Below are 16,836 nucleotides of genomic sequence, written 5' to 3'. Positions count from 1 at the left end.
GAGAAACCTGAGTGGTCTCCCACTGAAAACACTGACGCATTCTGGAAATAAGCTCAAAGAGAGATGAACCCCAAAGGGAGAACTAGAAACTGGGGTTTCCTCTGAGCCTGATCAAAAAACTAAGGAGAAAACCTGTATCTGTCCCTTCATCTTCCTGTTCAGATTCAGAATCTTGAATCTCTTCAGTAAAAGAGGCATCCTTCTTTTTTTACTAGAAAGCAATAATTTAGAAAGATCAAATGCCTGACTAAAAACCTTGAGCCAGACCCAGGTAACTACTCCTGTCTAAGGAAACCTGAGGAGGAGGAGATACATATTTAGTCTTCCATTTCTGTTTGACGGACAAAATAGGGCCAACAGAGTTATAAATGGCAACAACAGCTTTCCCCAGGGATGGAACAACATTCTGATAAAACAGGGAGGCTTTCCATGTTTCATCTCTCAAGACTGGCAAGATTGGCTCTCCTTTGCCCACTGAGGAGACCTCAACAGCTGCAGAGGACATGGCTAAGCCCTTGTCCATAGTGGCTAATGATGCTACACCAGATGGATTCAGGGTAAAAGTTGAATGATCTGAGGTACAGCAAATGGCCACAGTAGTGTCACCCACCTGTGGCTTAGGCAAATTGTTAGCATGATGTGGTGGCAAAGGCTGCTTGCTTAACTTTTTCTTTTTGTCACTGGAAGAAGGACTGACCATGGGGCTGACAGTTTTTCCATGGTCAAGCTGAAAATGGTGTGTCTTTTCCAGGAAAAAACAGCAACAAGAGACAGTAAAGATTTAAAGTGGGTGCATGTAACACAAAAACTGGAAATGGACATTTAAAAAAGCTGTGATATAAAATAATTGGGAATAATAACTTCTTATCATAATGGCTACATTAAACACATTATTTTGAAACATCCAAAAACAAATACGACTGGACACTGCTCGAATACCAACTCCTTCTGTTTATTAAAAATAGACATACAAGTGATGAGCGCTTTCGGGCCTTTGCCCTTCATCAGATAAAGCATCTCCCAAAACCAAACATTTTAAAACAAATACAAACCAATAGAAAATCAGTAAAAATCAGTAAAAAACCCGCCTGTTCTTAAGGGCGGGTCTCATAGGAATTACTTCATTAAGCCCAGGACTCCTGTGTGCCATTAACTCAATTATCCATTTAGATTCAGCTAGCTCTGTTAACTGTTTAATGTCTCCCCCTCTTTTGTTCAACTTCACATTCACTATCACTTTAAACTTGAAGCTATGTGTAGGATGAGCTACCAAGTGTCTATATAATGCATTGCGTGTGTCTCCATTTCTAATCGAAGAGAGGTGCTGCAAGACCCTAACTTTAAACATACAGTTGGTCTTGCCCACATAAAAACTCATGCAGGATTGACACTCAGCCAAATAAACCACATCAGTGGTTCTACAAGTTGCTCTCCCTTTCAAATCAAACAATCTTCCAGTCACTGGATGTACAAAAACACCCCTACTATCTACATAAGCACGCCTTGCATAGCCCACATGGAAAAGTGCCCTGTTTAGTGATGGCCAGATTATCCATACTGGTCTTTGTCTTATCCCTACAAAGTAAATCTTTCAAGTTTTTATTTCTTTTATATCTAAAAACCGGTTTATCACCTAGCATACCCTTCAAACTTACATCACTAGTCAAAATGTTCCAATTCCCTCTGATCAGTGCACAAACATCACCTATATTACTGCCATAAGTTAGTGTCAACCTAGAATCATGTCCACTGGCCCTGTCATGTTGTGAGCTTATACCTGTATCAACGGTTCTCAGCCATGGTTCATACCTATCCTTCCTATAATTTCTGCCAAACTCCATCCTGTTGTTCACCAATTTCCTATCATAACCCCTGGTATGAAAACAGTCCTTCAGGGTCCCCAACTCTTGCTCGAAGCATGCATCATCATTGCTGATTCTAGAAATCCTAGCAACCTGTCCCTGCACTATATTAGGAAATATGTGTCGAGGGTGCATGCTATCAAAAGAAAGCAAGGTATTCTTCCAGCAGTCTTTTCTATACAAACTGGATGAAAAGCCATTTTCTGTCAACTGTGAGCTGTTAACTGTGAACCTCAAAAATGATGTGGTGGTATGTAGGTAGGAGACGAAATCAGCTAAAGAGTTATCGTCCCCATCCCAAAGAATAAAAATATCGTCCACAAAATGCTTATACATCTTGATATGACCTTTCCATGACATGTTATTCAATACCATACTCTTTGGGAAGGGGACGATAACTCTTTAGCTAATTTCGTCTCCTACAGCTCACGCACACAGATTGACTTTTTGGATGTCAGGGTACAGTTGACAGAAAATGGCTTTTCATCCAGTTTGTATAGAAAAGACTGCTGGAAGAATACCTTGCTTTCTTTTGATAGCATGCACCCTCGACACATATTTCCTAATATAGTGCAGGGACAGGTTGCTAGGATTTCTAGAATCAGCAATGATGATGCATGCTTCGAGCAAGAGTTGGGGACCCTGAAGGACTGTTTTCATACCAGGGGTTATGATAGGAAATTGGTGAACAACAGGATGGAGTTTGGCAGAAATTATAGGAGGGATAGGTATGAACCATGGCTGAGAACCGTTGATACAGGCATAAGCTCACAACATGACAGGGCCAGTGGACATGATTCTAGGTTGACACTAACTTATGGCAGTAATATAGGTGATGTTTGTGCACTGATCAGAGGAAATTGGAACATTTTGACTAGTGATGTAAGTTTGAAGGGTATGCTAGGTGATAAACCGGTTTTTAGATATAAAAGAAATAAAAACTTGAAAGATTTACTTTGTAGGGATAAGACAAAGACCAGTATGGATAATCTGGCCATCACTAAACAGGGCACTTTTCCATGTGGGCTATGCAAGGCGTGTGCTTATGTAGATAGTAGGGGTGTTTTTGTACATCCAGTGACTGGAAGATTGTTTGATTTGAAAGGGAGAGCAACTTGTAGAACCACTGATGTGGTTTATTTGGCTGAGTGTCAATCCTGCACAAGTTTTATGTGGGCAAGACCAACTGTATGTTTAAAGTTAGGGTCTTGCAGCACCTCTCTTCGATTAGAAATGGAGACACACGCAATGCATTATATAGACACTTGGTAGCTCATCCTACACATAGCTTCAAGTTTAAAGTGATAGTGAATGTGAAGTTGAACAAAAGAGGGGAGACATTAAACAGTTAACAGAGCTAGCTGAATCTAAATGGATAATTGAGTTAATGGCACACAGGAGTCCTGGGCTTAATGAAGTCATTCCTATGAGACCCGCCCTTAAGAACAGGCGGGTTTTTTACTGATTTTTACTGATTTTCTATTGGTTTGTATTTGTTTTAAAATGTTTGGTTTTGGGAGATGCTTTATCTGATGAAGGGCAAAGGCCCGAAAGCGCTCATCACTTGTATGTCTATTTTTAATAAACAGAAGGAGTTGGTATTCGAGCAGTGTCCAGTCTTATTTGTTTTTGGATATTTACTATGGTTTATTTGACTGGACTTTGGTGAGGCACAGAACATTGTTTTGTTTTTATTTTGAAACATGAATGGCCTCACAGGTATAAACAAAAATGTAAGAGCACAAACCAAAGCAGGAACAAGCGACTCCCCAAGATCTTCAGCTCTTTAATAAAAATGACCAAAAATAAAAGTACACAATAGTAACAAGTGAGGTTAAGCACGTTTTATCTAGTTTAGTAACTAGACTTCATCAGACGACTAACAGCAACTCAGGTTCTACTTAAATGCACTCCCCTCTTTCTCACTCCTGTTAGCTTAATTACTTAATAAATACCAATTAACCATAATAGGTTACCCTAGACTTTGCAATATAAGTTAAGCTAAACAAACAGTGCAGCTGACATATACAATGTACAAACATAATACAATAAAATAAATAGAAAAAAGCAATAAGATAAAAGCATCATACTTGTTGAAATGAAATTCATACCCAGGGTTTATATTCCTGTATAGTAATTAGTCATAAAACTGGAATAAAGTGGTTGTTAACCCTAAAGGCTTTTGGTTAGTAAATTCCTAGTGTATAGAGAAATCTGCAGACCCTAAGAAATTAATTTAAATTTAAAGTAGGATAAATGTAAGATGGAAGTAGAAATAACCTACCTACAATCTTACTTAATTACTACTATTATGGTTTTACATAGTTGACTAAATTTTATTTAAAAGTTATCTATTCAAATTCTTGAGTCTCAAAAGGCACTGTATAGAACAACAGTTGTTGATGCCAGGAAACATACAGTGCCTTTTGAGACTCAAGAATCTGAATAGATAACTTTTAAATAAAATGTAGTCAACTATGTAAAACCAATAATAGTAGTAATTAAGTTAATTGGTACTTATTAAGTAATTAAGCTAACAGGAGTGAGAAAGGGGTAAGTGTACCTGAGTTGCTGTTAGTTGTCTGATGAAGTCTAGTTACTAAACTACATGAAAAGCATTTAACTTCACTTGTTACTACTGTGTACTTTTATTTTTGGTCATTTTTATTAATGAGCTGAAGAGATGAAGATCTTGGGAAGTCGCTTGTTCCTGCTTTGGTTTGTATTTTTTACAGTTTGTGGTGCCGTTTGTGTATTTTCAAAAATATACGAGCACTGAATTCTGTTATGAAATGCAGAGTGCAAATAGCAATGCTACAGGAGACACATTTGGAAAGAAATGAACATATGAATCTGATAAAGAAAGGATTTCAGGGTGGATATTCAGCAGACTGTCAAGGACAAAAGAAAGGGTGGGTACTTATACTACTTACAAGAGGAGGTCCAGTAATCATAGAAGAGGAAAAAAGATAATAAAGGTAGGTTTGTGGTAGACAGGAGCTACTGGCAAGGTAGGAGGAATATGCTAGCATGTATTTATATTCCACCTAAAAACTGGTATTATGGAGCTTGAAAAGTTTGGGGAGAAATTATCAGCTTTCAGCAGGGAATATTACTTACAGGTTGGACATGGAACTTGATTTGCAATAGTGAGGATGTATCTGGGGACCTAGAAGGAGAACTATAACAAAAGAAGAAGTTTATGAAAATATTTGGTATGGAAGACGTGAATTCAGTAATAGGAACTCTGAGTGACTTTACATATTATTTCCCAAGGTGCAACACCAGGGCTGGACTAGACAAAACTTATATTTCAAAGGGGCATGTGCACTTAATTGAAAGCTACAACACACATCCAATAACTATTTCAGATCATGAGTCAATAACGACTAGGATAAAGATGCAGGGTAATGCACAATAAGACATTGGTACTTCCCCATCTGCCTGTTAAAAAAAGAGGAATTTAAGGAAATGGTAGTGGAAATTATGCAAGAGTTATTACTGAAGTTTGAAATTTCAGAAAATGGTAGCTCAAGCAGGTAAACTCGATGTCCAGCTAAACAAACAAATTGTCAAAAGTCTGAAGTGGCTCAAAAAAGAGCAACAATGGTATAAAACTATTTAGTTTTAATAACACCAAGTTGAAAGAATGACAAGCTTACAAGCTTTCACATAAAATGCTTTTTCAAGTAAAATAAAAACTGAGAATGCAGTAATAAACATTAAATAACCTGTGTAGCTCACAAGATCAAAGCACATCATTGAAAATTTAAAGGAACAGTCACCTTCTTGTACATATCTTTACTACAAGTTACAATTCTGAGCTGAGATACAAGACGACTAGAGGCTTCTGAGCTTCCCAAAACCCATGCGTTGCCTGTTTTTTTTTTTTTTTCGCTTATTTATACTATTTACTGCACTTTTATACTGTATTTATATACTGTACACTAAACTACACTGTTGTTCTGCAATTGTCTGCCTTACTCTGCCTGTTAAATTGAATTGTATTGCTGTTTTCACTGTTTACAAAGCTCATTTTGCTTTTTTCACTGCTTGCTAAGTATTTGTTGGTATTTTGCTATTGCAAAGCAATCTGTTATGCTTGTTCTGGTTTTCCCACCAAGCAGCATTAAAATAAGTGACTCGTTTAAAACAATTTATAGAACCTCCTTGCTAATTTTCTGTTGTTTAAAACATATTTTAGTGTCATAATGCTATTTTTCTGCTGTGTTAAACATTCTCTAGTATTCCTTGTCAAAACTAGGGTAGCTAGTAGCTGTAGCATAGTCCTGATACAGGTTTGCTGCATCTGGGTCTGTTTGCAGTGGCTGTTTGTTCTGAGAATGTTTTCCAGGCCATTGTGGATTGGAAGGGGCCTTTTTGCACTCTAATGAGAGGACTGTACTAACTGGAACCTGTCTAGTGAAGGGTGGTTGGTCTAGGGCTTGGAGTAAGCATCCTCATTAGACCTTTTGCACCTTTTTAAAGTTTTTTTTTTTCAAGTTTTTAGCTTCTGGTATTTAAATTCTGCATTTCAGCAGGTTTCTGCTTGTTTGTAATGAGCTGAATTGAGGTGGGTTACCAACCAAAACTTTGAGCTGAGATACCAAATGACTAGAGGCTTCTGAGCTTCCCAAAAAACATTAAGTTGCATTTTTTGCTTATTTATACTATTTACTGCACTTTTTTATTACCTGCTATTTATATACTACACTGTTGTACTGCAATTGTCTGCCTTACTGTACCTGGTAAATCAAATTTTATTGCTGTTTTCACTGTTTATAAAGCGTCTTTTGCTATTTTCACTGTTTGTTAAGTGTTGGTATTTTTTGCTGTCGCAAAGCAATCTGTTCTGCTTGTTCTGGCTTTTCCACCAAGCAGTGTTAAAGCAGTGTTAAAATAACTGACTTTTTAGCTGTTTAAAACATTCTTTCGAGTTGAGCAGATTTTCTACTATTTTAAACGTTTGTTTAGTGTTTCACTGCTCTTTTTCTGCTGTGTTAAACATTCTCTATTGGTTCCTGCTGAAACTAGGGTAGCTAGTAGCTGCAGCATAGTCCAGATACAGGTTTGCTACATCTGGGTCTGTTTGAAGTGGTTGCTTGCTCTGAGCAGATTTTCCAAGCCATCTTGAATTGGAAGGGGTCTTTTTGCACTCTAGTGAGAGGATTACGCTAATTGGAACCTGTCTGGTGAAGGGTGGTTGGTCTAGAACTTGGAGTAAGCATCATCATTGGTCCGTTTGAACCTTTGTAAAGTTATTTTCAGGTTATGGTATTTAAGCCCTGCATTTGAGCAGGTTTCTGCTTGTTTGCCTGTTGTGCAGCACCATGTACTGCCGTACAGTTGTACACCATAGCCAGACAGATTAATTCAACAGTTTTTTACTTAGATACAGCTTTAGCATATTAGTGTAGCCCTCATCCTTAATACTTTCCCAGTCAAAGAACTACTGCTTGCGAGCTAAAAAAAAAAAAAAAAAATACCCAGGCAGAAATGGGTTTACAATCACATAGTCAATCACACTATGTGCGTGTATGTGCGTAAATCAGGTAGCAGAACCATTAGTGCAAGTACTATATTGTCGAACCTTAGAATAGTGAACAGCCAGTATAGCAAGGTATGACAGTGTAGTGCAGATTGCACTATAGTGGGGATTGGGAAATGTACCCTTTCCTCAGTGTAGTGCGATCTCAGAGTTTGTATATATAAGTAAGGGGGGGGTGGGGGGCACAGAGGGGCTTGCCCCCCTGCGAAACATGTTAAAATATGTTTAGTGGCTATGAGTATTTCAGTGAAGTTGAAATGTTCAACATTCAATTTCACTGAAATGCTCAGTTCGGCATTTACTGTGGTCAGTGTTGTGATTTCCGAACATTTTCTTCGGATATCTGCACTTTCGGCCACAGTAGTGTCGAACATGTGATAGTAAACCACAGAAATGTCCATCAATTGAGCTCCTCCTTGATCGATTTAGGAAAGTCCACCTTAGTGATAACAGTCTTCAACCTAGCATCATGGATAGTTGGACTACCTTGTTTCTCCTGCCAGCCTTGTTGACTTGGGTCTATTCAGGCAATATAGCAATTGCCTCATGTACACCGACAACCCTCTACTAATAACTCACTCTAGAACAGAGTGTGAGAGATGTATCTACACCAAGAATCTTGAATCCATGTTCTCCTGCACTCAAAACAGTAACAAGGAAGAGGTTGTCAACCCACCCACCACTACATATGCACATAGTACCACTAATCATACACATAAAATGCATCTAACACAAAAATCAACATATGCTGAGGTTCTCTCAAAAAATCTACAGAGACACCAGAGACCTCCAAAACACAAGACTGCTACAACTCACACAGTTGCCACAGTACCCATGACACATAGCAACACCAGTGTCTCCTCTACCAAGCCCAGAAGGTGTAACATTCAAAAAAAAAAAAATGTTCTAGTCATTGGAGACTAAATAGTGAGACACATGGATGTCCCACTCACCAGGTTGGACAAGGAGAAAGTCACAGCCAGCTGCATGTCTGGTGCCAGGATTTGTCAGATCACGCATGCACTCAGTTCTCTCAGCAACAAGTACCATTATGACTCTGTCATACTTCAGATTGGAGTGAATGACCTGAGATGTACCTCACTGGACTAGATGAAGAGAGACATGGTTGAGCTCTCTAAGTATGAGTCCCAGGCAGGTATGTCCCTAGCCATGAGCAGCATACTTCCCTCACCTAGAATGATGCCACAGTATAAACAAAAAAATATTGATTTCAATAATTGGCTTAGCTTTTGGTGTCATTCAAAGGGAATCCAGTTCCTGTCAACCTGGGAAGCCATGGCTGACAAACCTCGCTGCTTTGCCAGAGACAGTTTGCACCTAGCACCTCTAGGCTTTTGGCTGCTAGCAAAGGCTACTGCCCCCCTTAGTGCCTTTTTAGGCAAGGTCTTGAAAACAGACTTACCAATGTGAAATTTGCAAATCATAACAAAATAAGGATCATGCTGCTAAACGTTAGGAGCTTAAACCAAAAACTGCATTCCCTGGAAGAACTTCTATCGCTGTTTGTGCAGTTACAGAAACCTGGTTCAAGGCCTCATACAGTACCCCAGCCTTGCAATGCTACAATGCCTTCCACATCTTCAGACCACAAAATCAACATGTGAGAACCAAAGGAGGTGGTGTTTCTATCTATATTAGAGATAAAGTCACCTCCCGTTTAGTTAGACTGGACAACTCCATGGAGCTACTCCAAGTTTAGGTTACAGTGGGTAAGATCCCTATTCAAGTCATAACCAGTTATAGATCCATCTTCATGGGGCATGGTGTGCACATAACCTACTTGACCAAATTGAGGACGATCCAAATATTACCGAACACTTTAGTTATGGGGTATTTCAATTATCCCACCATCAACTGGTAAACCTACACTATCCCTAACTAGCCAGTGCAAAAGTTCCTTGACTTTGTTAACTCAAATGCCCTGGAACAAATTGTTCATATGCCAACAAGAGGAAAAACCATACTAGATCTGCTCCTCACTAACATGTCAAACAGATGCACTATTGCAACTACTGGACACTCAATTAAATCTGACCATGTCACCTTCGAACTGACACTAACATCAGAACTCACAACGGGCAAAATCAGACTAAGAAAACTTCACCAAGGCAACTATACCCTCCTAGGTGAAGCTATAAATGCATTCTGAACCCCACCCCCAGGTGGAAGTGGTACCTATACAGAAGCTTACACTACAACCCTGTACAATCACTTGCAGAAGTGTTTTGACTCCGCTGTACCAGAAAGAATCAATACCAGAGCCCCAAGTAAAATCAAGCCCCCATGATGGACATCCAGTATCAACAAACTTTACAATAAATGCAACATGTAGGTGTCCAAGAAAACAAAGCTGAGACCCCCCCCCCCCAACAATGGAAAAGCACCCTCCTCAGCCTCAACAGGGAAATAAGACAACTTTTCAAATCATCTAAGAGCTTATTTGAGAAAAACTTAGCAAACACAGTCAAGGGTAACCATAAGGCCTTTTACAGTTACGTATGTAGCCTAAACATTAGGGCCCAATCATGTGCAGAACTAGTGACCAATGGTATCACACATACTGACCCCACAAAAATAGCAAACCAGCTACTGGATAGGTTTGGTAAAACATTTCACTCCCTTATCCCCTCCAAACCTATCACAAACCTTCCCCCAAACTCCTCCCCACCCCATAACTCTGAAGAACAGGTAATCAAAGCCTTGTCCAAGGTAAAAACACAGCCTCTATGGGACTAGATGGCATCTCAAGCTGTCTTGTAAACAGGCTAAAACATGAGCTAGCATCACCGTTAAGTATCTTTTTCAATCATAATCTAACCACAGGCTTTTTTCCTGTGGAATGGAGAATGGCAACAGTTATTCCCCTCCACAAAGGTGGCCTAGGAAGAGACCCAGGTATCTACAGATCCATAAGCCTGACCAGCCTCATCTGTAAGACCATGGAATGTATCATTATGGACCTCATAAATAAAGATACAGGCAACTTCCAAACCCTGGATCCTGCCCAATTCAGCTTTATCAAGGGCAGATCCTGCCTGTTAAATCTGGTGAATTTTTTTTTTAAATGTGACCGGGGCCACTGATGAGGGCAAATTGTTCACACACCTTACCTCAACTTGGCAAAGGATTTCAACAAAATCCCACACTCAGTCATTACTGATAAACTTAGCAAACTGAATGTATTCTCCTTTGTTGTAAGATGCGAAGGAAAAAATATCCAGCCTCCACTGAAGGTGTTGAAGACAAAAGGAAAAAAACTGCAAGAAAACTTTGTAGCACCACCACAGCAGTTCTCCACTTCAAAGAGTCTGTCCTTAGAAATCAATACTCCAAGACATGCGAAAAAATTAAAAGCAAGAATTTAATAAAAACAAAACTGACATAAAACATAAAAAGAAAAATAGCATCTGATAAGCGCTTTCGACTAGTCAGCCTTCTTCAGATCGTAAAGCATTCTCAGATTTTACCATTTAGAAAGAAAATCCTAGCCAATCAATTGTCCACTTCCAACTCCACAATCAAGCTGTTAACCAATGTCTAGAGCAATAATATCGGTCCCTTATTGGAGAGAAAGTAACCAAAATACACTTCATTATTCATCGAGGCCAAGCTGGTGAAAGAAGATTCTCGCCAATCACTATTACTTCCTTAATCGCATCTTCCCTTGCATAGGTCCATAACAGTGAAAACTGATTGGGTAACCAAAATACACCTCATTATTCCTCCGTCAAAACCAATCCGGCGAAAGAAAATACTCGCCAAACATTATTCCTTCCTTAAACGCACCTTCCATGTCATTGTTCCATAACCGTAAAGACTGATTGGGTGAAAAATGGGGCATTCAGTCAAGATTTAAATAAAGGAACTGCGTTAAGCATTTTCATAGCCAACCAGTTGAATGGAAATTTTTTCACCAATCACTGCCATACTCATCCACATCATTGGTCCAAAAGGGACGTTACATAGAAAAGATCTCTCCAATCATACAGGCACCTCATTAATGAGTTAATAGCGAAGTTAAAATAAATCGCTATTCCTGTTACCAAAATACCCTTGGCGTTTTTCAGTACAAATCCATCACGGTAGTAAACCATATTCAATCATTAAGAAAAGGTAAATCTAAACGGCCAAGAACAGACATTTTTCATAAAATCGGTGAGATAGTAAAACAGATATATGCCCAATCAGGTAACAGTATTCAAAGACCAATAATCACTCTTGCTCCTCATGCGGTTCGTCTTAGCATTGGCTTAGGATAGCCATTGAAACAGAATTCTCCCAATAATAGTTTATATAGTGCCCATCAATATAATATAATAAACAATTTAGGAACCAAGAAACAGTTAAATTAACATTTTATACTTTACAAAGTCCCTTGTATAGTAGTCACAACTATGGAGTTAATTAGCACTATCCTATGGTGGACGGCTTTAGCTCCTTATTAAGCAGAATGCGAATACAGTGCATTCTGCAAGCTCTCAACTTTGCTCACATAGTCTCCATAGGATCACTTACATAACGATCGAAAATACAAAATTGGCTGCATATTGCTTATAATAGCTGTTGAATAAAGCACTATTTTGGTTGTAGTTTGGAAATAACAACAAAGATAAATAATACGGCTAAATTCTGTTCATTATCAGGTAATGAGACGAAAACCAGTCACAATTTTAGCCTTATACAGTGTTTCTATAAGCTGCAATATTTTGCTGTGTAGAAACATCCTTCATTTATATTGAGAAGATTGTTTGTTTCAGATTACTTGCTCAGAAAAAATAAAAATGAATATAGAAATCCTTTAAATTTTCAGACAAATCATGACCGTATGCTATATTCAGTCATTAGAAAGGAATAAAATAGGGAATTTTTCATGTTGTTCTTCATAAAATCTGAATGACATTAACTTCATATTAAGCAAAGTATACTCCACAGAATCCCTGCATATGTAGCTTTCGCTCACATATTCTCCATGAGACCTCTTGTATAGCAGTCAAGGTTGTAGAATGCATATACATTGAATGGAACAATAGAATGAAAACCAATCGTAATTCAGCCTTGCACAGGCTCTTGATTCTACAAATTGCAATATTTTATTACGTGGAGTCATTCTTTATTCATATTAGAATGGCTGCTCACCTTAAAGTTCCTTGCTGAAGGCCAAGAAAAGATGAATCATTACCTTCACATATCTTCTTCTAAAGATATAACAATGGTTACTTTGAAGTATTGAACTTCCTACAAGCATGTGTAGTTCTTATTTATAGCCAATCACATTTCTTCTGGCTTTCAGTATTGGTTTCAATGGAACAATAGTATTTAATCCATGTTGGTGATGTGCCTGCAAATTTACTATCCAGTTGATCTCATGTAACTCTGTGCGATTCATAACATTCATAACCAGAAGGAATGTGATTGGCTATAAATAAGAACTACACATGCTTGTAGGAAGTTCAATACTTCAAAGTAACCATTGTTATATCTTTAGAAGAAGATATGTGAAGGTAATGATCCATCTTTTATTGGCCTTGAGCAAGGAACTTTAAGGTGAGCAGCCATTCTAATATGAATAAAGAATGACTCCACGTAATAAAATATTGTAATTTGTAGAATCAAGAGCCTGTGCAAGGCTGAATTATGATTGGTTTTCATTCTATTGTTCCATTCGATGTATATGCATTCTACAACCTTGACTGCTATACAAGAGGTCTCATGGAGAATATGTGAGCAAAAGTTACATATGCAGGGATTCTGTGGAGTATACTTTGCTTAATATGGAGTTAATGTAATTCAGATTTTATGAAGAACAACATGAAAAATTCCCTATTTTATTCCTTTCTAATGACTGAATATAGCCTACGGCCGTGATTTGTCTGAAAATTTAAAGGATTTCTATATTCATTTTTATTTTTTTCTGAGCAAGTAATCTGAAGCAAACAATCTTCTCAATATAAATGAAGGATGTTTCTACACAGCAAAATATTGCAGCTTATAGAAACACTGTATAAGGCTAAAATTGTGACTGGTTTTCATCTCATTACCTGATAATGAACAGAATTTAGCCGTATTATTTATCTTTGTTGTTATTTCCAAACTACAACCAAAATAGTGCTTTATTCGACAGCTATTATAAGCAATATGCAGCCAATTTTGTATTCTCGATCGTTATGTAAGTGATCTACTCAAGCCCAAACACCCTCGCCCAATGGTTCCTTGAATTTATTAACTCTAATGCAATGGAACAACTGGTCACCACTCCCACAAGAGGAAACAACATATTGGACCTGGTCATCACCAACATGGGGACTCTATGTTCCACACCAGAGGTAAACCACTCATTGGTAAGATCAGACCATAAACAAATTTCCCAGGACATCCATATCCCCCCCCCCCCCCCAGCCAAGGAAATCACTGTAAAGAATTTATCCAAAGCCAACTTTGCACTTCTCAAGACTGAGATGGAATCTTCAAAGCCCCTGGGCCAGAGGATAATACAGCCCAATCCGCAGAATCCTTTACAAATGCATTTTATGAGCACCTTCAGGAATGCATGGATTGTGCTATCCCAAATAAAACCAAGACTCACTCCTCCAAAAGCAGGAGACCGGTCTGGTGGACCCTGGCAATAAATAAGCTATACAACAGAAGGAGGAAGCTACTACATGACAGAGCAAAATCCCAAAAAGGGAAGGCATCTCTGATCAGTATTAGCAAGAAACTTCGATCCCTCATAAAATCATCAAAGGCCAGTTTTGAAAGAAAAATTGCCCTAGACACTAAAGATAATCACGCCTTCTTTAGTTATGTCAGAAACATGGGCTGAAACTCCCAGATATGCTCTGAATTGTTGCATAATGGTACAAAATATACTGAACCTACAGACATAGCCAACATCCTGGCAGGCAGATTCAGTGCAAACCCCCCCCCTTCCCCCCCAAAGGAGCAAACGCCTATCCCAACTGAATGTAACCTCCCTGACATCACAGATGCACAGGTGAAAGCTGCCCTCTCCAAAGCAAAAAACACAGCATCTATGGGACCGGACGGTGTCCCAGGCTGTGTCTTACACGAGCTCCAAGAAGAACTGAACCCTCACATTAAGTCACTGCTCAAACTTAGCCTTACTACAGGATATGTACCCAAAGAATGGTGTACAGCTACAGTGGTCCCACTCCACAAAGGTGGTGCCACAACGGACCCCGGAAACTATCGCCCCATAAGCCTGACTAGTCTGGTCTGTAAAGCTATGGAGCGTATTATCATGGAACTCATAAAAAAAGACATTGGGAGCCTCCAGACACTGGACCCTACCCAATTCGGCTTTGTTAAGGGCAGAGCTTGCCTCTTAAACCTAGTTGATTTCTTTAAAGCAGTTACCAAAGCCATAGATGAGGGCAAGGTAGTCCACACAGCCTACCTGGACTTTGCAAAAGCCTTTGACACAATACCCCACTCGGGCATCATAAATAAGCTTACCAGCTTAAATATCAACCCCTATATCACAAGATGGGTTGCAAACTGGCTCAGAGATAGAACCCACATGGTCAGAATCGCAGGTGCCATATCCGAATCCAAACCAGTTACAAGTGGCGTCCCACAGGGCTCAGTTCTGGGACCTCTCTTTTTCGGTATATACTTCTCTGAGGTTCAGGCTAACACGGGGGGATTATGGCTGACAAAGTTCGCAGATGACTGCAAACTGGGGGCCATAATCGAATCTCCAGCTGACACAAGCATCCTCCAAAAGGGTCTCACAGAGACGGATGCTTGGTGCCAGAACCACGGCCTGAAGCTAAATGCTAAAAAGTGCATAGTCATCCCCTTTGGGAAAAACAAGGTGCCCACAAATTACCACATAGGTGGTAATCCATTAAGTACGGAAGAAGTAATTAGAGATTTGGGGACCAACATAGATAGTAATCTCTCCTTTGATAATCACGTTACCAAAGTGGTTAGAAAGACCTTCTAAATAGCCCACCTCATCATGAAAGGGTTCGCATCTAGATCAAGAGAGGTCATTGTGCCCCTCTACTCGTCACTCATCAGGCCCATAATTGAATACAATGCCCCTTTTGGGATGTACCTTACCCGACACCTGCAGCAACTGGAGAGACCCCAAAAGTACCTCACCAAGAGGATCATGGGCTACAAACAGATGTCCTATGCAGCTCGACTAAAGAAACTCCAGCTCTACTCAGTTGCTTACCACCTACTCAGAGGTGATCTATGCCTGACGTACAAAGCCATGTCAAACCCTAATGAACATGCTCCACCTCAAAAAATCCAAGTCCCTTAGAGCTACATGCACCAGGGACCTAAACCTCAGCACAAAAATAAATAGGACATGCTGGAGGGACAGATTCATTTCCCAGAGGCTCCCCTCACTCTGGAATAGAATCCCAATTCATGTTAAACATAGCCCCTCGCTGACCCTCTTCAAGCGAAATTTGGACGCGTGGATGGGAAATCGCAAATTCACCCCTGGGATCTCTCCTGTGTCCCTGCTAGACAGAGGCACAGTAAACTAATCTTAAAAGGGTACCTTCTGTGACCTACTTTACAGAGGCACAGTAGGCTAATTTAATAGAGAGGTGGAAGCCAAATACACTCTGGCTAGGCTTATAAATGCCCTAGGGCAGATAGCCTAGTATCTACCTTTGAAACTATGAACCTATGTTACGAGTTTCCTGGGCATAGAGGGGGGCCTATAGCTTTCAAGGAATTAGTATGGGATTTTCTCTATAGTGATTTGAATGTGGAGAATCTCAAGGGCATTGTCCTTGTTAACTAGCCTTGAGGTATGCTTATTTTTTATGTGAATGAAGACACCTCTGCAACATCTAGTCCAAGACCACCAATTATTGGAGATCCCACACTCTGCCTCTCAGTAGTCATCTTGTGATTAGTGCTTCTGTTTTGATTCTGGTGGGAGTAGGAGTATAAGGACATTATTTCCCGGACAATGCTGATTGCTAGATATGCAGGACAAATAATACACAGTGTCCTTTTTATAAAAGCCATCTCTTCTGCTGATTAATGCATATTATTATAATTATTACTATAATTTATATAACATAAGACCCAACAACATTCAACTAATCCATTTTTTTCCTCTTCAGGGCAGAGAGCCAATCTATTTGCTTCTGATAGTGTCAAGAGTCATATTTTATTTATTAATTTATTTATTTATTAACATTTGAGTACAGGAAAAAGTCCAACTTGGCAGGAGCCAATTTTCTGAGGAGGCCCGGGAAGAAAAGCTCCAAAGTATTGGAAAACATTTTAAGAACAATGATTTTACAGTCTTTAAAACTAATATGAAAAACAACTACAATTTAAATAATTATATGAAATAAAACATAATATAAAAACATTGGTTAAGAATAGATACAAGTTATATGACAATGA

Source organism: Protopterus annectens, chromosome 17.part0 (assembly GCF_019279795.1).
Source record: "Protopterus annectens isolate FY-2018-M chromosome 17.part0, PAN1.0, whole genome shotgun sequence".
Classification (NCBI taxonomy): domain Eukaryota; kingdom Metazoa; phylum Chordata; order Ceratodontiformes; family Protopteridae; genus Protopterus; species Protopterus annectens.
This window is presented reverse-complemented; position numbering follows the sequence as displayed.